Source organism: Pygocentrus nattereri, chromosome 28, assembly GCF_015220715.1.
Source record: "Pygocentrus nattereri isolate fPygNat1 chromosome 28, fPygNat1.pri, whole genome shotgun sequence".
NCBI lineage: Eukaryota > Metazoa > Chordata > Actinopteri > Characiformes > Serrasalmidae > Pygocentrus > Pygocentrus nattereri.
In genome coordinates this window covers 9,020,089-9,046,621 of record NC_051238.1, presented here as the reverse complement: position 1 = coordinate 9,046,621, position 26,533 = coordinate 9,020,089, and the positions used below count along the sequence as shown (strand labels likewise).

Genomic DNA, 26,533 nt, shown 5'->3' with positions numbered 1-26,533 from the left:
GAACATGTATATATCGTTCAGCATTCATGATGCCTTCACAGATGTGCTTGTCACCCATGCCATGTGCACTAATGCAACCCCCCCCCTCATACCATCATGAACACTGGCTTTTGAACTGAGTTTTCTTTATCACAGAGGACACAACATCCACGCTTTCTAACAAGAATTTTAAATGTTGCTTCATTGGACCACAGGACACTTCTCCGCTTCCACTTAGTCCATCATAAATAAGCTCAGGCCCAGAGAAGGTGGCAGCATTTCTGGGTCCTGTTTATGTGGTCTCTTCTTTACATTTCAGTGTTTTAACTTGCATTTGTGGATGCAATTGTTTTCACAGACACTGGTTTTCAGAAGTGTTACTGAGTCCATGCAGTGATTGCAACTACAGAATCGTGTCCATTTTTAATGCAGTGCCACCTGAGGGCACAAACATCACAGCCAGCAAATACAGGTTTTTGGTCTTGTCCCTTGCATACAGAGAATTCTCCTGATTCTCTGAATCTTTTAATATTTCATACTGTAGATGATGAAAAGCAAAAGTTCTTTGCTGTTTTACGTTGAGAAATGTTATTCTTGAATTATTAACCTGATCCCAATTTTTGTTGTTGGTGTTGTTGTTGTTTTTTTAGCATTACACAACTTCACCAGTCTTTTGTTGCCCCCGTCCTAACTTTTTTGGAGCATGTTGTTGGCATCAAATTCAAAATGGACACATTTTTAAAAAAAACAATACAATTTCTCAGTTTCAACATTGATATGATGTCTTTATACTATTTTCAATGAAATATGAGGTTTAAATTATTTGTACATCATTGCATTTTATTTTTATTTACCTTTTGCACAGCGTCCCAACTTTTTTGGAAATTGTAACTTTGTACAACTTTTTTTGGGAATTGTAAACTTTTTTGGGGTTGTAAAAGAATACATTAATATCCTGAACACAGAGACTCACACGTGTTTCCTGCCTTCTCACCACCTGTGATGCGCATATAGACACTGACATAAATGCACACGCAACTTCGAGAAAGACGCAGTTTCTTAAGTCTCACCAGACAGCTTCTGTCAACATTACGCAGACAGACCTGGTCCCTGGTTATTCATAACACATCTTATCCACGGCAAACTTTTCAAATGAATCCTTCATAACCTTCAGCATGATATGTTCATGATTTATCATTCGAAAGTCTTAAATAGACTTTCCAGGTTTTCTAACGTAAATGCTTAGGTTAGCGTTAAATGGCAGTGAGTGAGTAAACGAGCAAGTGGCATTGTGATTGAACAATTTTTTTCAGTTTACATTGCGTTACGTAACACCTAATGTCATTCACTCAGTCATTTTAAACTTTTAATATCTAACCACCTTCAGAAAGCCTGTACTTGTTTTACTTAATCTTAACTTCTATTTTTTGTTTTAGTTCTTCTCTTCATTCTTTATTTCTTTTTTTAAATTTATTTATTTATTTTCTCTCATTTTATTTTTAATAGTTTTGTATCATTACTTTTTCATTTGTGTTATTGTATTATTACTTTTCATCTCTTATCTCTTATCTTCTTTTGATCTTAATCTCTTATCATTTAAACCTCAAGTTTTATTTTGATCTATTTTTATCTTTTGTTCCCTGTTATTTTAAACTTTTTTTAATTTAAAATCGGGGGAGGTGGGGGACATTGACTCAGAATGGGCCATGTTCCGCTCCTCCATTGTTGAAGCGGCTGACTGTAGCTGTGGTCGCAAGGTAGTTGGTGCCTGTCGGGGCGGTAATCCTCAAACCCGGTGGTGGACACCCCAGGTGAGAGATGCCGTCAAGCTGAAGAAGGAGTCCTACCGGACATGGTTGGCCTGTAGGACACCAGAGGCAGCTGGCAGGTATCGACAGGCCAAGCGATCTGCGGCTTCAGTCGTTGTCAAGGCAAAAACCCGGGTGTGGGAAGAGTTCGGTGAGGCCTTGGAAAGTGACTAAGTCGGCTCCGAAAAGATTCTGGCAAACCGTCAGGCGACTCAGAAGGGGAAAGCAGTGTGCCACTAGCACTGTATATAGTGGAGATGGTGTGCTGCTGACTTCGACTGAAGACGTCATTGGGCGGTGGAAGGAATACTTTGAGGACCTTCTCAATCCCACCAACATGTTCTCCAGTGAGGAGGCAGAGTCTGGGGACACGGGAATAGGCTTGTCCATTACTGAGGCCGAAGTCGCTAAGGTAGTTAAAAAGCTCCTTGGCGGCAGGGCTGCAGGGGTGGATGAGATCCGTCCCGAGTTCCTCAAGGCTCTGGATGTTGTGGGGCTGTCTTGGCTGACATGCCTTTTCAACATTGCATGGACATCGGGGGTGGTGCCACTTGATTGGCAGACTGGGGTGGTGGTGCCTCTTTTTAAAAAGGGGGACCGGAGGGTGTGTTCCAACTACAGGGGAATCACACTCCTCAGCCTCCCTGGTAAGGTCTATGCAAGGGTACTGGAGAAGAGAGTCCGGCTTATAGTCGAACCTCGGATTCAGGAGGAGCAGTGCGGGTTCCGCCCTGGTCGTGGAACACTGGACCAACTCTTTACCCTCTCCAGGATTCTCGAGGGTTCATGGGAGTTTGCCCAACCAGTCCACATGTGCTTTGTGGATTTGGAGAAGGCATTCGACTGTGTTCCCCGGGGTATTCTGTGGGAGGTGCTTCGGGAGTATGGGGTACATGGCTCTTTGCTACGAGCCATTCAGGCCCTGTACAAACAAAGCAGGAGCTTGGTTCGCATGGCCGGCAGTAAGTCAGACTTTTTCCCAGTGAGAGTTGGACTCCGTCAGGGCTGCCCTTTGTCACCGATTCTATTCATAATTTTTATGGATAGAATTTCTAGGCGCAGTCAGGGGATGGAGGGTGTCCGGTTTGGTGACCTCAGGGTCACATCGCTGCTGTTTGCAGATGATGTGGTCCTATTGGGGACATCAGGCCGTGAACTTCAGCTTTCACTGGATCGGTTTGCAGCCGAGTGTGAAGCGGCCGGGATGAGGATCAGTACCTCCAAATCCGAGGCCATGGTTCTCACGCGGGAAAGGGTGGAGAGCCCTCTCTGGGTCGGGGATGAGCTCTTGCCTCAAGTGGAGGAGTTTAAGTATCTTGGGGTCTTGTTCACGAGTGATGGTACAAGGGAGCAGGAGATTGACAGGCGGATTGGTGCTGGGTCAGCAGTGATGCGGGCTCTTTACCGGTCTGTTGTGGTAAAGAAAGAGCTGAGCCATAAGGCAAGGCTCTCGATTTACTGGTCGATCTATGTTCCCACCCTCACCTATGGTCATGAGCTTTGGGTAATGACCGAAAGAACGAGATCGCGAATACAAGCGGCTGAAATGAGTTTCCTCCGCAGGGTGGCTGGACTCTCCCTTAGAGATAGGGTGAGAAGTTCGGTCATCCGGGAGGGACTCGGAGTAGAGCCGCTGCTTCTTCACGTCGAGAGGAGCCAGTTGAGGTGGTTCGGGCATCTTGTTAGGATGCCTCCTGGACGCCTCCCTTGGGAGGTGTCACAGGCAAGTCCACCGGGGAGGAGACCCCGGGGAAGACCCAGGACACGCTGGCGTGACTATATCGCCCAGCTGGCCTGGGAGCGCCTCGGAATCCCTCCCAGGGAGCTAGTGGAAGTGGCTGGGGAAAGGGAGGTCTGGGCTTCATTGCTCAGGATGCTGCCCCCGCGACCCGAACCCCGGAGAAGCGGAAGATGATGGATGGATGGATGGATGGATGATTAAATGTAGTTATTTTCTTTGTCATGTCAATCCCTGTTTTTGAAAATGCTCGGCTACATTGAAAATGAGGGTTGCCTTTCAGTCAAAATAAAGGTTGATTGATTATGTTGGCAAACCACATGCAAAGAGTACAGTAGGGTTTATGAAGTAGATTAGTAGCAATGTTGCATTAGTTGTGCTAGGACTGTTGTTGAACCTCTGGGCTGTGTGCGGCCACCCAGGCCCGCTCCGTGTGAGCAGATGTGTGGGATAGAAAGAGTGGCAGTGTGACTCAGGCCGTGCTTTCACTCAGACGCTGGTTATTACTCTTCTCCATGGTTAGCCTTAATGGCAGACAGCAAGCACACAGCACGTGCGCTTTCTTTTCTGTTCCATAGCTCTGCGGCCAGAACGTTACTGTTCAAATCAATACTCCGGCTTCTGCTCGCCGCGCACATTTTGGGCACTTCGCTGAGAGTGATTTCAGCTCTGTTAAAGCCATAAGCAGAAACTTCAGAACAACAACAACGTGGCGCAGAGCTTTGTCATACTTTTTAGAGATCTTTGAGTGCAACGGCACAGCAGTCTGCGGAGTAAAGAGACAGGTCTGAATAGTGTACATGCTCTTTTTACAGTGTGACAGTCACGTTTACACGTTCTATTTGTCAGCAAATTATTGCTGAAGACGTGAAAAGTCTGTAAACTATATAGAGCTGAAAAGTGCCATTCAACTGTTTTTCATTAATTGTGTGATCATGGTTTTTTGAGCGGGCCTGAGATCCTGACTCGATGATGCACTGCCCCCGCACCTATAAAAACTAGAGCCCATTAGAATCAGTGGTTCTCCTGCTCGATCGCACAATATGTTTTGTTCTGTTATTTATTGATGGCCTAACTTTATTTGGCCAGTTTATGCTAGTAAGAATACATGTTAGTAACTTGAATAAATGGGAGAAAACCTGGCCCTTCTATTACAGACTGAGAGGAACGAGGTTGATGCTGGGGTTGGTCACTGTCCTCTGGCTCTGAATTGGATTCTGGCTCTGGTGGCTCAAACTTGTACGGCTGTACAGTCCAATAAAGCTGCTGGACGGAGTGTCTATTTTTCAGGTCATAGTGGTATTTGGCACTTTGGGGCAGCACTGAAATGAAAGGGAAATAGTTTCTTTTCAGCTTCATTTCAATCCAAGAGACTTTGCTGCCCAAACTAGCGAGCTAACAGATATGCTAACGCTGAAGTTAACTCCCTATTGGCCAGATTTTTCTGTTCCGCCTTAAATGGCGCAGCAGCTACATTCGGTTGAACGTGAAGCTGAAGTTTGCTGTGATTGGGCGTGGCTTCAGTGGACACGCCCCCAGCATTTCAGAGCAGTTTTACACTATTTTGTAACCTAATTTTAGATATTTGGTGATTTTTTTTAATCAAACAAATTTGTCTGAGTGGTTAATAACATATTGACAAACTCAGAACACAAATTTAAATGTTTTTTATTTGCATGATTTCTATTATTGTCCTTTGTATAGGTCCTGTTCACTGGAGCGATGGGGCTAATGTAATTCTGCAATGTGACCCAAAAAGACTCCCATGACTTGTTAGCTAGGCGGCACGGTGGCGTGGTGGGTAGCGCTGTCGCCTCACAGCGAGGAGGACCTGGGTTCGATTCCCCTGCCGGGTGACCGGGGTCCTCTCTGTGTGGAGTTTGCATGTTCTCCCCGTGTCTGCGTGGGTTTCCTCCCACAGTCCAAAGACATGCAGTCTGTCCAGTTGGACATGCTAAATTACCCCTAGGTGTGAATGTGTGAGTGACTGTCTGTCTGCCCTGCGATGGACTGGTGACCTGTCCAGGGTGTATCCTGCCTTCCGCCCCATGACTGCTGGGATAGGCTCCGGCACCCCCCCGCGACCCTGACGGAGAAGCGGCTAAGAAAATGGATGGATGGATGGACTTGTTAGCTACATTAGCCTCATAGTTCCAGTATAAAACTAAAGAAGCAAACTTCACATACCAAACCAGTCTTGGCTGATAAACCGTCTGGGTGATGATTTTTCAGTGAACTATTCTTTCAACTTTAATGTAAACACATTCTTCATTTTGGCCCCTGCAGCCCTTCAATAGATGCTGTTGGTGAGTTTTAGTAATTCTCCTGACTCGTCATCTTTCCCCTGATTTTGTGTCATTATTGTTGAGGAATTAACCAGAGCAAGACAGAGAGAACGATTTAGAATTGATTAAATATACTTATTCAGATGTTCTATGATGTGATATACCCCAAAAAGCAAAAGACACATGGAGAGATGGAGAGATTTAACAGAAAAAAGAGCTTCTCAGAATTAAAATGGAGTGAAATGACTTCCATTGGTCATCACGTTGACCCCAACAGAAATATAACCTCATACTCAAAGGCTGTACTAAGGCTAAAAAAGGTTCAAAATAAGCAACATAAACCAGATCGACAGGCTAAAAGTGCCAAACAAGAGATGCAAATTATGTAAATTAGCCAAACATTAGTCAAACTCTGCATACAATCGCTGATTCACAAGTGCATATCATGGGCTGGAGGTTAGGGAACCAGTCTTGCGACCGGAAAGTCGCAGGTTCGATCCCCTGAGCCGACTGTACATGACTGAGGTGCCACTGAACAAGGTGTCTAACCCCCAACTGCTCCCTGGGCGCTGTGGATAGGGCTGCCCACCACTCCGGGCAAGTGTGCTCCCTAGTGTATGTCTTCACTAGTGTGTATGTGGTGTTTCCCTGCACAGATGGCTTAAATGCAGAGGTGAAATTTGTACACATTGGTTTCTTGTACTTGTACTAAAAAATTATATATTGCAAAAAAAAAAAAAAAAAACGTAAAATGTGCTGTAACTTTTTGCACAGGCCATTTTTTTTTTGTTTTATTGTTTTCTGTAAATAAACTGTAATTGTTTATTAAAATGCGCAGAAATCTGTTCCCTGTAGAGGATGCATTCACTTATTTTCACTTTCAAGATCAACATAACATGTAATCAAAGCAGGGGCACCCAAACTTTTCTATATCATTCTATATCTGTATCATTTGCTTTAAGCAGGGATAGATTATAGTCTTTCAAGGCCCCCTGGGCATAGACGTCTGTGGAGGACAGTTCCATGTAATACATAAAAAGGCATTACTTTGAGCAAGACTAGAATTTGTTTTGCTGCTGTTGTGAAAATAATAGCCTCATATAATATTATGTCTGCATTGGAACAATGTTTGTGTAAGATTTGAATCAAGATCTCTTCTAGATTTTCCTCTCCTTTTCTTCTGAGCCAAAACGCAAATGGAAAAACAGAAGCAGCGTGACACACATGGAGGACTAAATGCTAACATCCCATTTAAATGGCAACAACAGAGTCCCATGAGTTAATAATAATTGAAAACAGAAACTGAGCCTGAAAACATTTCTTCATTTAATTCACTTAGTCATTTCTACCCATTCAAAGGCTATTCATTCATTTAATGCTTAGATTTGCAATGGATTATTGAAAGTATTTGAGCCCCTTGCCCTCCCCCAGGCCCCTGGCATTTGGAGGCCCCTAAGCACTGGCCCCAAAGGCCCCCAGTCAGTAATCCATCTTCGGGTTTGAACTGTAATACTTGAAACTGGATATGACTGCTATGTAAAAGGTGCTTTCTTCCAATATGAATAGAGATTTCTTAACTTTGATGTAAACAGATTCTCAATCATGGGCCCTGTGGCCCTTCTCGGCCCCTCACAGTCCATGCCAGTGAGATTTTTCCATTTTAGGTAACATATCATCTCTCTTTCTCTGTTTCATTCGAGCTTATTTCCCGTAAGCCGCTCTCTGATAGCTCTGTGAACTGTGTGATTATTCACATTCACCCTGGTGAATATAGGCTTGCGCATTGTTGCTAGGTGACAGGTAATTTTCAGCATGTGTATTAATTACCGAGGGTGGCGGAAACCGCTATAAAACAGTTGTTCCAATTGAGCCACAGAGAAAAAAGATATTATGCATCTGCTTCCGGCTGAGATCTGTCCTGTGATTGGCTGTGCAGGCGACAGTGAATATGATTGGTTAATGGGCATCTCACAGAAAACTGAATGTTCATCACGTTCTTCAAATGAAACAGTTTGATGTAGATAAACATTCAGTGCAAATAACCTTTTGTTTAGAAGTATGAAGGCACTTGAGGAGGCATTCCTGAGCTACTGACGATGCTGATGACGCATGCAGGGTAGAAGGTTAAGTTCAAAGAAATTTTCATTCACTTAAATTGCATCTTGTGTATGCCACGCTCTAATCCTGTGCAAATCTAAAATATTACAGACCACATGTGTTAAAATTACTTTAGTCCATTTCCTCATGTAATTGGTCTTGCTTTATGGTAAGTGTCTGTAATAACTGTGTATTTACCCAATAATAATACATAATACAAAACTGCAACTAGGGGCTACTGAGTGGTGCAACCGTCTAAGTGTTGGCTCTATCATCAGGAGATCACGAGTTCAATCCCTGGTGATGCTACAGCCATCTGTAGCCAGGAGTCTAAAAGAGCACAGTTGGCCTCGCTCTCTCTGGGTGGGTAGGATGCCCCCACCTTCTCCCCCCATCACTAGTCAGCGCAGGCGTCTGTTAGCTGATGTAGCAAATCTGGTGGTTGGTGCTTTCCTCTGAGCGTGTTTGGCTGTCCAATGACGTTGCATGAGCGGCTGGTTCCATAGGTCTCGGAGGAAGCCTGTGCTAGCCTTCACCCTCCTTGCATTGGTAGCATCGTATGACTGGGGGTGTCCTAACTAGAGACGACCAAACTGGGGAGAAAAGTGGGTAAAAATCCAATAAGATGGTCTACAGAAATCCATGTATATGTATATACATGTCTCAACTTCAGCTTTAACTCATTTATTTAGACGAGTGTATCCTGATAGTTGTAGCAACACTTTTTAATGTAATTATCCGTGTGTAATATGGTAAGAGGGTGAGGGTACCTGTGTAGTTGTTGTGTATGTGCATGTTCAATAGAAATGACAATAAAAACATAATTATGATGTCAAGCTTGCAACACTAGAAGAACCATCTTGGGTTGCTGTATAGAACCATATTCAACATGTATTTGCCATCAATTTAAAGAACCATTTGACCCTGCAAAGAACAGTTCAAACATACACATGGTTCTATATAGATCTCATGGTTCCAAAGAGAAACATTCTCTTCACTAACGAACTCGTAAAAAACTCTTTTCTGAATATTGTATATGGTTCTTTCTGTTCTTTTGGGCTCTGTGTAGAACATTTTTGAAAAGCAGTCTAAATAGCACCAAAAAGCTTGCTATTTTAACAATGGTAGAACCCTTTTCAATTTGCCACCATGCAAAGAACCCTTTAATGATGCAAATCTTCTATGTGTTCATGGTTCTATGCAGAACTATTTTCTTTACTGAAGATCCCTTGAAGTTCCATCCTTTTTAAGTGTGAACATTGAACTTAAAGCGCTGGTTTCTTCACCTGTAGTATTTGACTTCATTTTGTATGGAAACAGGTGGCCTCAAATGTTATGTGGCCTCAAATGTGTCCTTATCTGTGCTTACAGTGCACATTAGTTCACCTTTATAACATGATTAGACTGTAAGTTGTTGTGATAAGAATGTCTCATTTGGCATAATATACAGATTAACCTTCGTGTGGTGTTGGGGTCTGTGGGGTCCATTTTTAATGTTTACCAAAAGAAAAAAATATTATTACTTCAACCTCAGATTCCTTGTCCTTTGTCAATTCCTGTGAAGAACATATAAAATAAACCATTTTCAGTGTCTTCACAGTGTCCCACATCAACCTGCGGGAATGAAAGTGTGGAGGTGCTGTGTCCTTGGCCTGCTGTTTGTGTGTGTGTGTGTGTGTGTGTATGTGTGTGTGTGTGTGTGTGTGTGTGTGTGTGTGTAAGAAGGGAGACAACATGGACAGGCTGCTGACTGGCTACAGCTGCTAAAGGAGAACCCTACACTGGACACTTGTGATATTTTAACCATCTGGTACAATAATTGTTGTGGCTGTATTGACTTAAAAAAACAATAATGTGGTGGGTCCACCGGACCACTGAGTAACAAACACCTCCACACCACAAAAGGGTTAAATATTTTTTTCTGAAAAGTAGTTTTATGGTCAGAAAACTCATCTTAATGCATCATGTCTGTGCAGTGTAGCCTGATTCTCACACAGTGTCATCATGGCACCATCTCCACTCTTTCCTCTGAATGGATCCTTTCATAACGGCAGCCGGTGGCGTTGGGTAAATGATCAGTGGGTGGCCTGTGAGAAGTTGTTGTGGGTTTTGCAGTTTGTCCTGATTTTCTCCGTTCGGCTGTGTTGTGCGGGAGATGGAGTGGTGGGGAATATAAGCAGGTTCTTGTGAGCTGCCATAACTAATTCCCTCAGGACCACCCCACTGACAACAATAGAGCTGGAGCTGCTGTTGGGGTACAGCGTCAAAAAAAATGCATTGTTGCTTGGCAACTGTTTGAGCTCCACTTTGAAGTTTTACACACAGCGAGGCGAAAGAGAAACAACACGGCAAAATGAAAACTGCTCTCGTAATGAAGCAGCAGTGATGTGGCTCCCAACAAAGTGGCATCTCCATCGCCTACGTGGCCCTCACGCCGGACGGATTACTTTAATTATTTTAATCAGCCCCAGATCGTCCGGGCTCGGTTCAAACGCAGTAAAACGCAAACAAATAATTTTCAAAGGAGCGTGACCTGCCAGATGAAAGAGCACAAATAAAATGCTTTATAGTGATACGGGCAAATCAGGGGCTACTGACTGTGTGGGCTGAACAAACCCCATCATCAGAACTGGAGAGAGAGAGAGAGAGAGAGAGAGAGAGAGAGGAGAGAGAGGAGGGGGGGGGGCGAGAGAGAGAGAGAGAGGAGAGGGGGGGAGAGGAGAGAGAGAAAGAGAGAGAGAGAGAGACAGAAAGAGATGGGGAGAGGAGGAGAGAGAGAGGAAGAGAGAAAGAGAGAGAGGAGAGAGAGAGAGACAGAAACAGAGAAAGAGAGAGCGAGAGAAAGAGAGAGAGAGAGAGAGAGAGAGAGAGAGAGAGAGAGAGGGAGAACCACCTTTCAATGAACATTCAGAAAAGAGTGTGTTCTGTGGTGCTGCAACAAACCTCTGAAACACACACACACAGACACACACACACACACAGACACACACACACACACAGACACACACACACACACACACATAATTAGAGTAACAGCTGCAGTGAGTTTATGGAGTCCAGATGTGCAGCTTTAAGACCGTTAAAGTCAGAAGAGGAAAAAACAGAAAAGGTTGTGGTCAGGAGTGAGAGAGCAATTGATGGAGAAAAGAGGAAAAAGACAGAGAATGAGAAAAGAAGAGAGCAAGGAGAGAGAGAATAAGGGAGAAATAGAGGGAGAAAAGAGAAAAGAAAGACAGGAAGTGAGAGAAGAAGAGACCAAGAAGAAAGGAAAAGAGAGAGAATAAGGGAGAAATAGAGGGAGAAAAGAGAGTGAGAGAATAAGAGAGCAAGGAGAGAAAGAGAAAGAGAGATAATAAGGGAGAAATAGAGGGAGAAACGAGAAAAGAAGGGCAGAGAGAGAAGAAGAGAAGAGAGTAATAGAGAGTAATAGAGAATGGATAGATGCAGAAAGAGAATAAAAAGAGAGAACAGAAGAGAGGCCTTTTAAATTGTTCATTTTAATTCACACCAGTAAAACTATGTGAATTTGTGAGAGAGAGGGAGACGGGAGGGGAGTTGAGGGGATAAAGTCATTGTTATGCGTGCTGCTGTGGTTTTTATGGCGCCTTTAGTAAATTAGAGAGGGTGGGCATCAATTTTCACACAGCCTCACTTCGTCATGGATGGACACCAGTATGACTGAGAGAACAGGACCAGTGTGTGCTGGGCTCTGCACGTCCAGAGGTGTACAAGCGCACGCGTGTGTGTGTGTTTAGGTGTGTGTGTGTGTGTTTAGGTGCATGTGGGTGTGTGTCTGTGTGTGTGTATGTATGTGTATGTGTGTGTGTATTTAAATTTTACGTTTACAGCATTTAGCAGACGCTCTTATCCAGAGCAACATACGAGAAGTGCTTTGTCTTTCTAGAGAAAGTATCTTTGCTAGTTATCAATAGATTAGAGAGAAAGACGGTCCTGAGCTCAGATACTGCTAGAAACAAAAGCCACTGCTGATACCAAGAGAAAAGGAGCAGAGTTGAACACAGAAGTCTGTGCAATACAATACAATACACTACAATACACTACACTACACTACACTACACTACAATTCAATACACTACACTACACTACACTACAATACACTACACTACACTCAACTACAATACACTACACTACACTACAATACACTACATTACACTACACTACACTACACTCAACTACAATACACTACACTCAACTACAATACACTACACTACACTACAATACAATACACTACACTACACTACACTACAATACAATACACTCAACTACAATACACTACACTACAATACACTACACTACACTACAATTCAATACACTACACTACAATACACTACACTACAATACACTACACTACACTACACTACACTCAACTACAATACACTACACTACAATACACTACAATACACTACACTACACTACACTCAACTACAATACACTACAATACAATACAATACAATACACTATACTACACTACACTACAATACACTACACTACACTACAATACACTACACTACACTACAATACAGTACAATGCAATACAATACAATACACTACACTACAATAAAATACAATACACTACACTACAATACAATACAATACACTACACTACACTACAATACAATACACTACACTACAATACAATACACTACACTACAATACACTACACTACACTCAACTACAATACACTACACTACAATACACTACAATACACTACACTACACTACACTCAACTACAATACACTACAATACAATACAATACAATACACTATACTACACTACACTACAATACACTACACTACACTACAATACACTACACTACACTACAATACAGTACAATGCAATACAATACAATACACTACACTACAATAAAATACAATACACTACACTACAATAGAATACAATACACTACACTACAATACAATACACTACACTACAACACAATACACTACACTACACTACAATACAATACACTACACTACACTACAATACAATATACTACACTACAATACAATACACTACACTACACTACAATACAATACACTACACTACAACACAATACACTACACTACACTACAATACACTACACTACAATACAATATACTACACTACACTACACTACAATACACTACACTACAATGCAATGCAATACACTACACTACACTACAATACAGTACACTACAATACACTACAATACAATACACTACACTACACTACAATACAATACACTACACTACAACACAATACACTACACTACACTACAATACACTACACTACACTGCAATACAATATACTACACTACACTACAATACAATACACTACACTACAATGCAATGCAATACACTACACTACACTACAATACAGTACACTACAATACACTACAATACAATACACTACACTACACTACAATACAATACACTACACTACAACACAATACACTACACTACACTACAATACACTACACTACACTGCAATACAATATACTACACTACACTACAATACAATATACTACACTACACTACACTACAATACACTACACTACAATGCAATGCAATACACTACACTACAATACAATACACTACACTACACTACACCACACTACACTACACTACACTACACTACAATACACTACACTACACTACACTACAATACACTACACTACACTACAAGACACTACACTACACTACAATACAATACAATACAATACACTACACTACAATGCAATGCAATACACTACATTACAATACAATACACTGCACTACACTACACTACAATACAATACAATACAACAAACTACAATACAGTGCAATAAAATAAAATGCAATAAATATAAGCAGCACAATATATTGCAATCCATACTTAATTCAGTGTTCATTTAAGTGCTGTGTAAAGAGACGTGTGTTCAGTCTACGTTTGAAGACAGCAAGAGACTCTGCTGTATGGACAGTGGGAGTTCATTCCACCACCTGGGTGCCAGTACAGAGAACATTCTCGACACTTGTCTTCCGTGCTCCTTGAAGGATGGCGGGTCAAGCCGAGCTGTACTCGAAGCTCGAAGGGCTCGTGATACAGTTCGAGATTTCACCATTGCCATCAAGTAGGTAGGGGCTGGTGCATTTTTGGCTTTGTAGGCAAGCATTAGGGTTTTAAATCTGATGCGTGCAGCTACAGGAAGCCAGTGAAGGGAGCGCAGTAGTGGGGTGACGTGGCTGAATTTGGGGAGATTGAAGATGAGCTGTGCTGCCGCATTCTGGATGAGTTGCAGAGGCTTGATGGTCTGCATGGGAAGACCAGCCAAAAGTGAGTTGCAGTAGTCAAGCCTAGAGATGACAAGAGACTGCATTAGCACCTGGGCGGCCTCTCAGGTGAGGAAGGGTCGGATCCTATGTGTATGTGTATGTATGTGTGCCTGTGTGTGTGTGTGTGTGTGTGTGTGTGTGTGTGTGTGTGTGTGAAAAGTCCTGAGTGACTGTAGTAAAAGTTAAAGTACAGTGCTGTGCAGAAGTCAGAGACCCTCATTTATTTGTATTTTGTATTTATATTTGTATTCAAAACAGCCATTAAGTACAACTTATTGTAAAATAATCTGCTCGTAGGAGCAGGAATTTTAAAGGGAAAAAAAAAACTGGAGTTTCCAAACTTAGAGTTCAAAAAAACTTCCTAACAGCCATGCAGGACCTGGCAGACCACCAAAACTGTCCCCATCAGATAAACAGCAGTAAAAGCTTTCTTTTCTGAGAGAGAGAGGAGCAAATCAAGCTGCTTCAGATCTGAAAACATCCACAAGTGTTTCTGTCCATCCTTCCACTGTGAGAAGACGACTTAGCACTATGGGTCTGAAAGGATGTGTAGTTGTTAAGAAGAACCACTGAGAACAGAATCAGCACTATTACACGTTTAACCTGTTCACTTGCAGTCGCTGCTTAGCTTACACTCACCTGCAACTGTAAAAGTGGATCAGCTCGGTGTAAAAGGACAGATCTGGAGCTGCTTTCCTACATTGACACTGTTGTGGGAATGTATGTATGAAGAACGGCCTGTTTTAAGGAGCCGTATCTGTCATTATATACTTGACTCGGCAGCCCAGACAGTGCAGATATTCATGACTACTAGTTTGTGAGTGATTGCAATTCATTCACTGTCCTCATCCACCTTAATAAACCTGCTTTATTTCTACCACGATAAAAACTACATATAGTTTTTTACAAAATGCGCTCAGGAAACAGGATCACACTCAGTCTGTTAAGCTGCTAATATGCATTTTATTTCATGCATCTATGAGCTCCTATTTAGCCATCAACACTGACCCAACGCTGATGTGACTGTGGTAAGCATAGCACTACTAGACATGCAGAGCGGGCAAAAATAAGCATTTGTGGTATTTATTCTTAAAAGATTCTGTTTCTGAATTTTTACTTCGTCCAGTAAGTTAAGGGAGAACATCAGTGAAGGGCACTGGTTCCGCAGTGATTTCCCTCGTGTGCTAAAGCGAGCTGCTTTCAGTCGCTCAGGGCCGTTTTCTCCCCGTAACCACTTCTCTTCCTCAGCCCCTCAGCCAGCGCCTTTCCACTGCTGTAACATTAGTTAGGAAACAATCCCTGAGTATTGAATCAAACTGATCATTATTTACATACAAAAGCACTTCGAAACAGTGAACAGCCAATAAACTGGACTCTCTCTCGATCTAAAGAGCCGGAGTGTTTACACAGCTAGCCTGTTGGCTAAGCTAGCTAACGTTAGCTTCACCTAATGAGGTACAAACGCGGCCTGTCACGTCACGTTAGACAAGCAACCAGCCTAGATTTTACCACAGCGACCATTTCTAGAGATCTACAAACACAAATACATGAACTATTTTACACAAATACAGTAAAGACAGAAGTCAAGAAAAAACGGCCACTCTGTCCACCGCGTTTATCGAATTGAAGCGACGGGACTCTCGGACGGTGAGCGGGTGAACAGTACTGTAGGATTGCCTTCGCTGAGAGGTGTACATGCGATGCTGCCTTCAGATTCGGTCACATTAAGGCTCCTTAAAAGGTAGCTGCTGTATGCAGTTGAAGCTGGTCTACCTTTGCAGTTAAAACAGCTTCCTCTCTTCTGCAAAGCTTTCCACAAGATTCCGTGATGTGTCTGTGGGAATTTTTGACTCATTCATTCAGAAGAGCATTTGTGAGGTCAGACACTGATGCTGGACGAGAGGGCCTGGCTCACAATCTTCGTTCTAGTTCATCTCTAAGGTGTTTGATGGGGTAATGGTCAGGGCTCTGTGTGTGTAGACCAACCAAAGGTAGACCAAAGGTAGACCAACTCCAGTTACAGCACAGACTCTACAGTAATTCATTACAAGTTACAAGTTACTTTTCTCAAACTCCAGTGGAATTACTTTACTCAGTACTTTGTAGGAAAGTAATCTCACTATTCAGTGCTTTAGTTTTACATTACTCTGCACCAACAGGACAAATATTAGATATAATCACTTGATTTCTTTTTGCAGTGTAGATGGTTGCATCTAATTAAAAAATGTCCCTCCTGCCAAGCATGCCATCAGTTGAGGCTCTCTGACTGTCTCCAATTCCCAGAAACCTCTGGGACAATTCATGACTGTGATGTCACGTCAATCCACCTGTCGATGTTCTGATTCTCCAGACTCTGTTCAGATGTTCTCTGAATCATATGATCCAGTTAGCCCAGGCTTTAGCCACAGCTATGCGAGGTATTGCTTCTTTCCAGAGGTACTGAGTGATGTTTCCCGTGTGTGTCTCTGTTTTTCGTCTTCTGGCTGCTCCCTTTAGGATTTGGTTGCTTGACCCTGTTTGTTATGTTTGTCTACTTTTGTATTTTATCTTTGCTGGATTTGACATTTGACCTGTTTTTGGACTAAGACGTTGGACAATGAACAGACTAGTAAAGCATCTTTGGCTCATTTTATCCATGAGCGTCTGACTGATTCTGTCCTGTTCCACCTCCAGGAGCCCCATTCCTGTCTTTTGTCAGGGGCCTCAGAATGTCTAAATTAAAAAAAAACTGCAAATCAAACAAAGAAGCTGCTGGCGTTTTCAGAACAATGTACTGACCACCCCAGAGTCCAGATCTCAACATCACTGAATGTGTTTAGAATGGAGAGAAGCAAAAAAAAAAGCAACCAACTTCTAAGACTGAACTTTCGAGGAGTGAAAAATATCCCTGAGAGCACGTCTTCTGAAGAGAATGGAAGCTGTAGTAACAGCAAAGAGTGGAACCGCATCAGCATTAGAGCAAAAGATTTTAGGCCCGATTCTTCTCTTTTTGGCACAATTTGGGGCTAAAATACGTAATTACAGCTCAGAAGTGTCAGCTGTGACCAATCACAAAGCAATACTGATGGTTTTTTAACACAGAAGAATGAAAGGAAACATGAAAAGGAATCCTTAACAAGCTGTCAGTGAAAAGATTCACTTCATAAATTTGAGTCAAAAGTTTATCAATCAAAAAAATACTGTTACAATTTCACTTGAGTGCCTGGAAACTACTTACTACCCACCTCTGCCTGTGTTTGATGGTCTGTGTAGGTTGGACTGTATGGCCTGTAGAACAGGGCAGGCCACCTGGACTGCAATCCAGCCTACACAGTTTCTTTTTTTAAAGGTTCATATCCTGCACTGTGTTATGCTTTATTTATACCACTAGCTCTGCTTATTCCAGGGTTTCAGTCACATGATTTCTCTGTTTGGCCGACATATTTGGGACCAAATTTCTGGCTTACTCTCCTTACTTTGGAAGAGAAAAGCATTACCTTGACAAAGTCGATAAAACAGGCTGCGATCCTTATTCAGTTTTCCCTGAACTCCTGATCCCATTTAAACTTGCGGAAATCTACCAAATTTGTGTTTTCCTGACATACTTACCTCATACACAGCCCACCGGCTCTTCACATCAGGGTGGGTAAAGGATCCCATGGTACTGCATAAACAGGAGAAAACAGTCTTTGTCATCATAGGAAGAATAAGGCCACATCAGCTAATTAACACAGATGTGAACAATGCTTGATACCTGAGGCACTGTTTTACAAATTATAGAAATTATATATAATTGGATATAAGTTCTATATAAATTATCAAAATTATATATAATTTCATATATCCTGAAATTTGTCTTGACTCTTTTATTTTCCTTTACTTTTTCTTTGATTACTAATAACCCTGTAAATTACTTATTTTCTGGTGTTCTATTATAATCTATAATATCGTCTTGTTCTTATTTATTTTTATGTGTTTCTTATTAACGGCTTTGGCAACAGTGTATTTCACTACATTCATGCCAATAAAGCACTGAGAGAGAGAGAGAGAGAGAGAGAGAGAGAAAGAGAAAGAGAAGATGAGAGAGAGAAAGGAAGATAGAGCAGGAGAGAGACAGAGAGAGAGAGACAAAAAGAAGGAGAGAGAGACAGAGAGAGAGAGAGAGAAGGACAGAGACAAAGAGAGAGAGAGATAGAGAAAGAAAGAAAGAGAGAGCAGGAGAGAGACAGAGAGAGAGAGACAAAGAAGGAGAGGGAGAGCGAAAGAGAAAGAGAAGATGAGAGAGAGAAAGAGACAGAGTAGGAGAGAGAGACAGAGAGAGAGAGACGGAGAGAGAGAGCAGTAGAGAGAGAGAGAGAGCAGTAGAGAGAGAGAGAGAGAACAGTAGAGAGAGAGAGAGAACAGTAGAGAGAGAGACAGAGAACAGTAGAGAGAGAGAGAGAGAGAACGACAGAGAACAGTAGAGAGAGAGACAGAGAACAGTAGAGAGAGACAGAGAACAGTAGAGAGAGAGAGAGAACAGTAGAGAGAGAGAGAGAGAACAGTAGAGAGAGAGAGAGAGAACAGTAGAGAGAGAGACAGAGAACAGTAGAGAGAGAGAACAGTAGAGAGAGAGAGAGAACAGTAGAGAGAGAGAGAACAGTAGAGAGAGACAGAGAACAGTAGAGAGAGAGAGAGAACAGTAGAGAGAGAGAGAGAGAGAACAGTAGAGAGAGAGAGAGAACAGTAGAGAGAGAGACAGAGAACAGTAGAGAGAGAGAGAGAACAGTAGAGAGAGAGACAGAGAACAGTAGAGAGAGAGAGAACAGTAGAGAGAGAGAGAGAGAGAACAGTAGAGAGAGAGAGAACAGTAGAGAGAGAGACAGAGAACAGTAGAGAGAGAGAGAGAACAGTAGAGAGAGAGAGAGAGAGAGAGACAGAGAACAGTAGAGAGAGAGAGAACAGTAGAGAGAGAGACAGAGAACAGTAGAGAGAGAGAGAGAGAGAGAGACAGAGAACAGTAGAGAGAGAGAGAGAACAGTAGAGAGAGAGAGACAGAGAACAGTAGAGAGAGAGAGAGAACAGTAGAGAGAGAGACAGAGAACAGTAGAGAGAGAGAGAGAGCAGTAGAGAGAGAGACAGAAAACAGTAGAGAGAGAGACAGAGAACAGTAGAGAGAGAGAGAACAGTAGAGAGAGAGAGAACAGTAGAGAGAGAGAGAGAACAGTAGAGAGAGAGAGAACAGTAGAGAGAGAGAGAGAACAGTAGAGAGAGAGACAGAGAACAGTAGAGAGAGAGAGACAGAGAACAGTAGAGAGAGAGAGAACAGTAGAGAGAGAGAGAACAGTAGAGAGAGAGAGAGAACAGTAGAGAGAGAGAGAACAGTAGAGAGAGAGACAGAGAACAGTAGAGAGAGAGAGAGAACAGTAGAGAGAGAGAGAGAACAGTAGAGAGAGAGACAGAGAACAGTAGAGAGAGAGAGAACAGTAGAGAGAGAGAGAGAACAGTAGAGAGAGAGACAGAGAACAGTAGAGAGAGAGAGAGAACAGTAGAGAGAGACAGAGAACAGTAGAGAGAGAGAGAGAACAGTAGAGAGAGAGAGAGAACAGTAGAGAGAGAGACAGAGAACAGTAGAGAGAGAGAGAACAGTAGAGAGAGAGAGAACAGTAGAGAGAGAGACAGAGAACAGTAGAGAGAGAGAGAGAACAGTAGAGAGAGAGAGACAGAGAACAGTAGAGAGAGAGACAGAGAACAGTAGAGAGAGAGAGAGAACAGTAGAGAGAGAGAGAGAACAGTAGAGAGAGAGAGAGAACAGTAGAGAGAGAGAGAGAACAGTAGAGACAGAGACAGAGAGAGAGAGAGAGAGAGAGAGAGAGAGAGAGAGAGAGAGAACAGTAGAGAGAGAGAGATAAAGGTAAAATTGAGATGTGGCCGTGATGATAGAGCATTTGTATCATATTTATAGAAGGCTGTCGTCGGGGAGAGGGGGAGTGCCGAGGGAAATAGACTGTAGATGAAGACGTAAAGGAAACTGTAATGAAACAGTGAAAGTGATGTTTGTCTAGACTGTAGAGAGGATTTAACGCACTGAAGCGATACTTCATTCTCATTTACTCTCCATTCAAATTCACTTAATAATGCGCAGTTTATAAACACTAACATCGCACCACAAACTCCACAGCATCAGGACCTGAGATCATAACTACAGCCCATACATATCGTAATAATGTGCTACAATATTTCCCCCATCACTTACATTAAAAGTAAAGTATGTTTTTTCCTTCTCCTGTAAAGTTACCTTTTTGCAGATACAAGATTTTGTTCCAACAACAGCAATATGTAAATACTGATGTGTAATAATGTGCTTATTACTCATATGTAAGTACCTATATAATAATAATGTCCCATATGTATTATATGTATCTAAGTACTTGTAGGTAGTAACAATTTGCCCCATCACTATTATTTGTATATATGAAAGTGCCTATATTTAATAGTAATATAGTTTCACATGTGCTATACATATGTAATAACATATGTCTTATATGTATTATATATATACCTATTTGTAATAGGTGTTTTACTAACCAAAATAAATGCTTTTCAGTTTTAAAAATAAATCATACAGACTTTGTGTAACACAGTGAGGAGAATGTTGTAGGTGAGCCCTGGTACTCCGGCTTTCTCACAGAGTCAGTGTCCTGAACAGCTACAAAAACACACACCTACACACACAGCCACACACACACATACACACACAATCAGTACAGTTAATCAACCACTGAATATACAGTTACACCTAAACAGACAGTTTTGATGCGCATCACACACAGAGGACAGAAAAACATCTTGCGTTTCTCCTCCAACAGCTACATGACAAATAGCCACCAGAAACACGCTGTTGCCAAGGATGAGGACTAAATCTGTTACCATGGCGATCCCAAGCCTGTGTTATTTCCCTGCTACATGGAAAACTCGGAAGCTTCATGAGGGGTCAAAATCAAATGAGGAGAACAAGAAGAAAGAAAAATAAGAGCAGGCTGTGCAATCAGCAGCCTCCACCAACCACCAGGAGGCAGCGCAGGGCGCGAACGGCCAAAGAGCAGATAGAGGCGTCCACTTGGAGCTTAATTATCCAGGCAGGAAGTAGAACCGCTGCATGTAAGAACGCACAGAAAGCCTCGCCGCGTAGAAAGACGCCAATCAGTTTAATTACAGTGAGCTGTGAGAGGGTTTCTGATTGTGCAACTCATTTATTTATTTATTTGCATAAATCTGAAGCCAATTATGTCTCGAGGTAAAGAAGCACACTTCACTCAGATATAACACACCCTTACCTTTGGATTCACCGGCCTTGCCAACCATGTAGGCCCATGTATTCGCATTTACCCACATGGCTTTCTTTTCTTTTTTATATAAACGTTTATTGGAAAAGACATTGATGGCATCATATGGTGAAGAAAGTATACACAATGCTAGTTCTCAGTCTTTAATATGATGGGTACTTAGCTTTCCTCAACCTCAAGAAGATCTGACTGTCTGTGGATTATCATTAACCAAGCATGCTGATGTAATGCACTGAAATGGCTTGATTCAAACAGATGCCTCATTTCTATATGAATAAAATGTAAAAACATCAGAACATTTAGACTGTGAGACTAAAATGTGTTGATGTAATATCCCACGTAGCTAAAGGATCACAGGCCGCTGTTGGCCCACTGACGGCAAGGCTGGTGGCCCACAGGCTTTTGGCTCAGTGTTTTCTAGACGGTCCACTGGTAGCTAAACAAGAGTATTCAATGAAATGTTGGTGGTTGGTGCTTGGTATATTGTAGTGGGTAACACTGGTGTTCAATCCCCTGCTTGGGTAAGCACCCTACACTATACCAATAAGAGTCCTTGGGCAAGACTCCTAACACCACCTTCGCCTACCCATGTAAAAAATGATCAAACTGTGAGTCGCTCTGGATCAGAGTGTCTACCAAATGTAAAATGCCACTTTTAATTGGAATAGCCATCTAGCACAGTGTCGGCAACAACATATTCAAGAAAAACATTTTATAGTTTATTTTCAATTCATTTTTTCAAAATAAAAGACTGCACAATTATAATCTGTTTGGGGAGATTAAAAACTAGTCAGATCTTGTGTGCTGGACAATAATCTGGGTGGTCCCAGGGTGGACCAGCACTGGCATATAGTCAGAGGGGAGCCAACCTTACGAAGCCAGCAGACTGACGAAATAAAATAGCTCAGAAAGCTAAAACTTAAGTTAATGCTAATGCTAAAGCTGAAACCATGTACTCCCCAGTCCACTCCAGTATACACATGGAAAGAATATGTATCACCTATTCAGTCTACAGCAGTTTAGCCCCGCCCATTTTTGTTGAAGTTATGAAGGAGTGTTTCAGCCTAGACTGATGTTACTGTTGTAGAGATACAGTAACCAAGAGCACCTTGGGTAATTCTAGATAAAGAGAAATTGGAAAATGTTATGGTACATAAAAGCAGAAACCCTGTAGAGAGGAGAGTTCTGGGTTTCTGAAACGCTAGAGGGCGCTCCTGAGCGAGGCCAAAATGAATGGGTTGATATGGAGCATTTGAGCAAAATCATAGTTCATAAATGATTAAACGTTTTTAATGTAAAATAATTCATTCGTTCCCTGAACAAAGAACAGCATAAAACATTTTAACACTGCTGTTACATTTTTAAGAGCTTTTCAACTCATTATAGAAGTTGAAAATGGCACCTCATGTACATTCATGACGTCAGTGAGCGTAAACAGCCAATGAGCTGCTCTGCTCAGCAACCAATCAGTACTCAGTAGCAGTAACGCTAGAGTCCTGCTGCTGAAAGCCAGTTTCTGGAGGAAAAATGAAAGATACAGGTGAGTTTTCTTTGCTTTTTTAGTGAAATACATCCTTCTACTTTCTAAAATTAAGGGAAAGTTCTCGGCACGTGATTAGAAACTATTTTAACTTTTCATTTTTAGCTCCATTTACTCCCATTCATCGGGGACTCGCTCGCGGCCGCCCTCTGCTGTTTTGCAGTCATGTTTTTGATATAACGGGGGAAATAGGAAGAGGACAGACTCCTCATAAACCAGCTCTGATAAAAGAACATTACAAGAGGACAAGTATCAAGAGGACAAAAATAAAACACAAATAAAATGAAGTGTCTGGGAGAGTTAAAGGCACATGCTTGCTCTGGGATGTTTTTTCTGAACTATTTACAGTGTTTGGAGCAATCTGGCTGCTTTTCAAGGTTAATGAACTTTCAGTGGGACGAACGGAGGTCTGTAAATGTGGCATTAGGGCACTCTCACAAATACACCCGGCCTGTTTCTCTGTCTCTCTCTTTTCGACCTTCAGGGGAGCCAGTGTGCGACCTCCATACAGACACTTTCCTAGCAAAATCAAATAATCCAGAAAATCCAATAAATCATGATACAGCCTGAGATGGCATGGCATGATAAAAAGGAGTGGCTATGATGAAAAGGTTGCTTCATCCTGCTGGATAAGACATAAATAGCTCAGAAAGATACGAATAAGAAGTCATTACGCCGATTGAGCCAAGTATTAGCTAAGCAGAAGTGTTTTCTACATTTAAGCTGGCCGTATTCAATCGGTTAAACACGTGCGCATCGGGAATTCTCTCTTGTGAAAGAAGGAGCACCTTTACTGTGTCAGTGCATGTGTAATTATGACACAGGTAATCAAGGAGGAGGGTCAAGGGGGCCAAACCCTGCGGGACGAGAAAGTAAGCCAGTGTACTGTTCACAATCTAGTTTTCCATTAACGTCCTTGGAACATGTGCTCAGAGCGCATATGGTGCATGTATATATGTGAGTGTGGACTTTTTTAGCATGTGGGTCGGCAGCATGACAGTGCTTCACTCTGATTAGGGCCCTGCTTTCAAAGAGAAAAACCACACTCCTCTTTTCATCTGCTCTGGAGGTTCCCTCCCTCGTTTCCCTGCCCTCTTCCATCCCTCCTTCCACGAATGGCCGGCGTGGCCACGGAGCTGAGGGCCACGGGCTGCCCGCCTCAAGTGGATTCAATTACAGATGCACGCAATTACAGAGAGAAAGAGAGAGAGAGAGAGAGAGAGAGAGAGAGAGAGAGAGAGAGAGAGAGCAGGACGTGCCAGACATAAACTCCGATGGATTACAGAGCAAGAGTGAGAAGGCCGCTGAGGCCAAACGTCGTCCTGTATACCTCTCCCACCCACCGCTTGACTTATTTTAGACCTTGTGAAGTAGCACTGTTTAGACTGTGCACTGATTTAGGCCACTGGGCGTACTTGTTAGCAACTCAGGCTCCTTGCTCACATCATCAAAAGACCAGCCCTTCCTCAACACGCAGAACAGAGGGGCTAAATAATCTTCCAGGCATCCCCCAAGCGTGCCTGGCTGTGAGCTAGCGTATTAGCGGGCCTGCTCTGATAACTATTAGCACCTTTGATTGAAGCCACCACAGGCGCAGATCCTTCGCCATGACTCTCCGCTCACTTATGTCAGCCGAATCCGCCAGTGTCATTTTCCCTAAACAGCCATTTACTAGGCCACATGATTTGAATAAGTGGATTGCTTTGCTATTTGCTGCTAGATTACATCAAACTTCATTACTGGCACATGCAGGCAGGCCAGGCTGTCCTCCTCAAAATAAGCTATGAATCTCTCTCACTGCACCCATATGAGCGAGCAATGAAGCCATTACACCCTCGTGCATTTCTATCTGTAAATACAGCCCACCTGATCTGTACAAGATTAGTGATTTCATGCTGATGCGCCATGTGACTCTCATACGTTAAAAATGCACGCCCAAAACAATTGAGCTGCTCTGTTGCCTTAAACCTAAATAAATGCTTTCAAGCATCACAATTTCACTTTAATTCGTCTAATCGTTTTAAAACCTGAGCAACACAGGCTTAATTGTTGCTATCGTGTACATCTCGCTCTGTCTCCACAGCCAGTCTTCTCTATGCAACATCTGGGTTGGTAGAAAATACTAAATGAAGGGCGGGCGCGCACCATTTGGCACAACAGGGTTGCGTGAAAACAAAACAATCGACGAAAAGTACAGCTCACGCTAATGAAATGTTATTGAAGATAGTTTCATCAACCAGATTTGAAAAGAGTGTGTACCCTTCGTTTGGTTGTGGCGAGTAGCTTGCTCTGCTCCCATTTGCCCCGCGAGTACAATCCAGCCACCCCTCCCGTCGAAGTGGTACGCTCCGTTTTAAAGGGCCAGCTCGCGTCCCCACGCCGCTGAAGAAAGCGAGACGGTTTCTTGAGGTTATGAGGTTTCGCCTCGTCGTCCGGACGCTGTGCACCGTGTTTTCGTGAATCTTATCCGCGCAAAGGACAGCGAGCTGACGGAAATCCGACTCGCGGGGGCTCTTAAACGCACGCTGTGGATGTAACTGTTGCACTTTGAAGCCAGGTAAGCGCTCTCCGCTCGTACACGCTCACGCTTAGCCGCGGTGGGCACTGATTTCCCCCACTCACTCACTCACTCACTCACTCACTGATGCTCGGTGTTTTCAGCCCGGGCTGCAGCTGATAGCGCTGAGCAGCTGGCGCGCGCCTTTTCTGACCAAATGGAAGTGTTCTGGGGCAAATTGCACGAGCAGTTTGAGTCCCCCCCCCGTCCATCTGCAACAGGGACGGGGGACGGATGCCTAACCCGGTTGGTGCAGGCGGAATGGGGGTCCATATAAACACGGTCCACAGCCAGCTGGCCTCTCCAGAACAAAGAGGGGCAGTAAAGCCCGAAGTCGAGTCCGAGGCGCTCTGCTGCGCCGCGTCTCGGCACCCGCGTGGAGCTCGCGGGGCTGTGCTGTGTTTGGCTCCCAGCCTCCCAACAATAGATCGTTATACGACCCCTATTGTAGCCGCTGAGGCACGTTGGCCGTTTTCCATACAAAGTTGGGCGCGCGTGCGTGTGGAACAGGGTTCTCCTAAACGAGGTTCCCCTCATTTCAGCGACATTTGCGCCTTTTTCCCTTCGCGCTGGCTTTGAATCGGTCACAGCGCTGGAGAGAGTCCTGCTGGTATGAGGCGCGCTGGAGGGCTGGTGGGTTGGCAGCTGTGCCAGGCTGCTCGCTCGTGTGCCAGGCTTGCCCACTTTAGGCTGAGGTGTTCCTCCTCGCGCACATCTGTGTGAGCCCAGAGGCGCCGTCACGTGACTGAAATATAGGTTTCTTATTTGTTATGTGGAGATAAATAGTGTGGGCAATGGCGGCACGGAATTCGGGCTGTTTTCCCATTTTCACGCGCGAGTCTTCGTGAAACTGGCGCTGCTTTTCCAGCAGCCGTGCATCTGCACGAGTATCTGTCCATCTATCCATCCAT

The 26,533-nt window shown here is 43.1% G+C and overlaps 1 protein-coding gene and 1 long non-coding RNA gene across 3 annotated transcripts in view; one reads left to right on the top strand and one right to left on the bottom strand.

The window, feature by feature from the left end:
* LOC119262730 overlaps positions 1–25,441 on the bottom strand; it is a 48,377-nt gene extending 22,936 nt beyond the window's left edge. Inside the window, exons 1-3 of one of the 2 annotated variants that reach the window (XR_005129863.1) lie at positions 25,325–25,441; positions 17,810–17,864; positions 8,349–8,500 (exon numbers count right to left, since the gene is read on the bottom strand). This is a non-coding gene — a long non-coding RNA (uncharacterized LOC119262730). Of the gene's footprint in view, positions 1–8,348; positions 8,501–17,809; positions 17,865–25,324 lie in introns of those variants that run through there. The other variant, XR_005129862.1, reaches the window with a different exon arrangement.
* A 22-nt stretch (positions 25,442–25,463) lies between these two features.
* The window catches only part of plxna3 (plexin A3), a 239,305-nt gene continuing 238,235 nt past the window's right edge, over positions 25,464–26,533 (top strand). The window contains exon 1 of the mRNA XM_037535912.1: positions 25,464–25,622. The gene's annotated coding sequence lies outside the window, so the exon portion shown is untranslated. The remainder of the gene's footprint in view (positions 25,623–26,533) is intronic.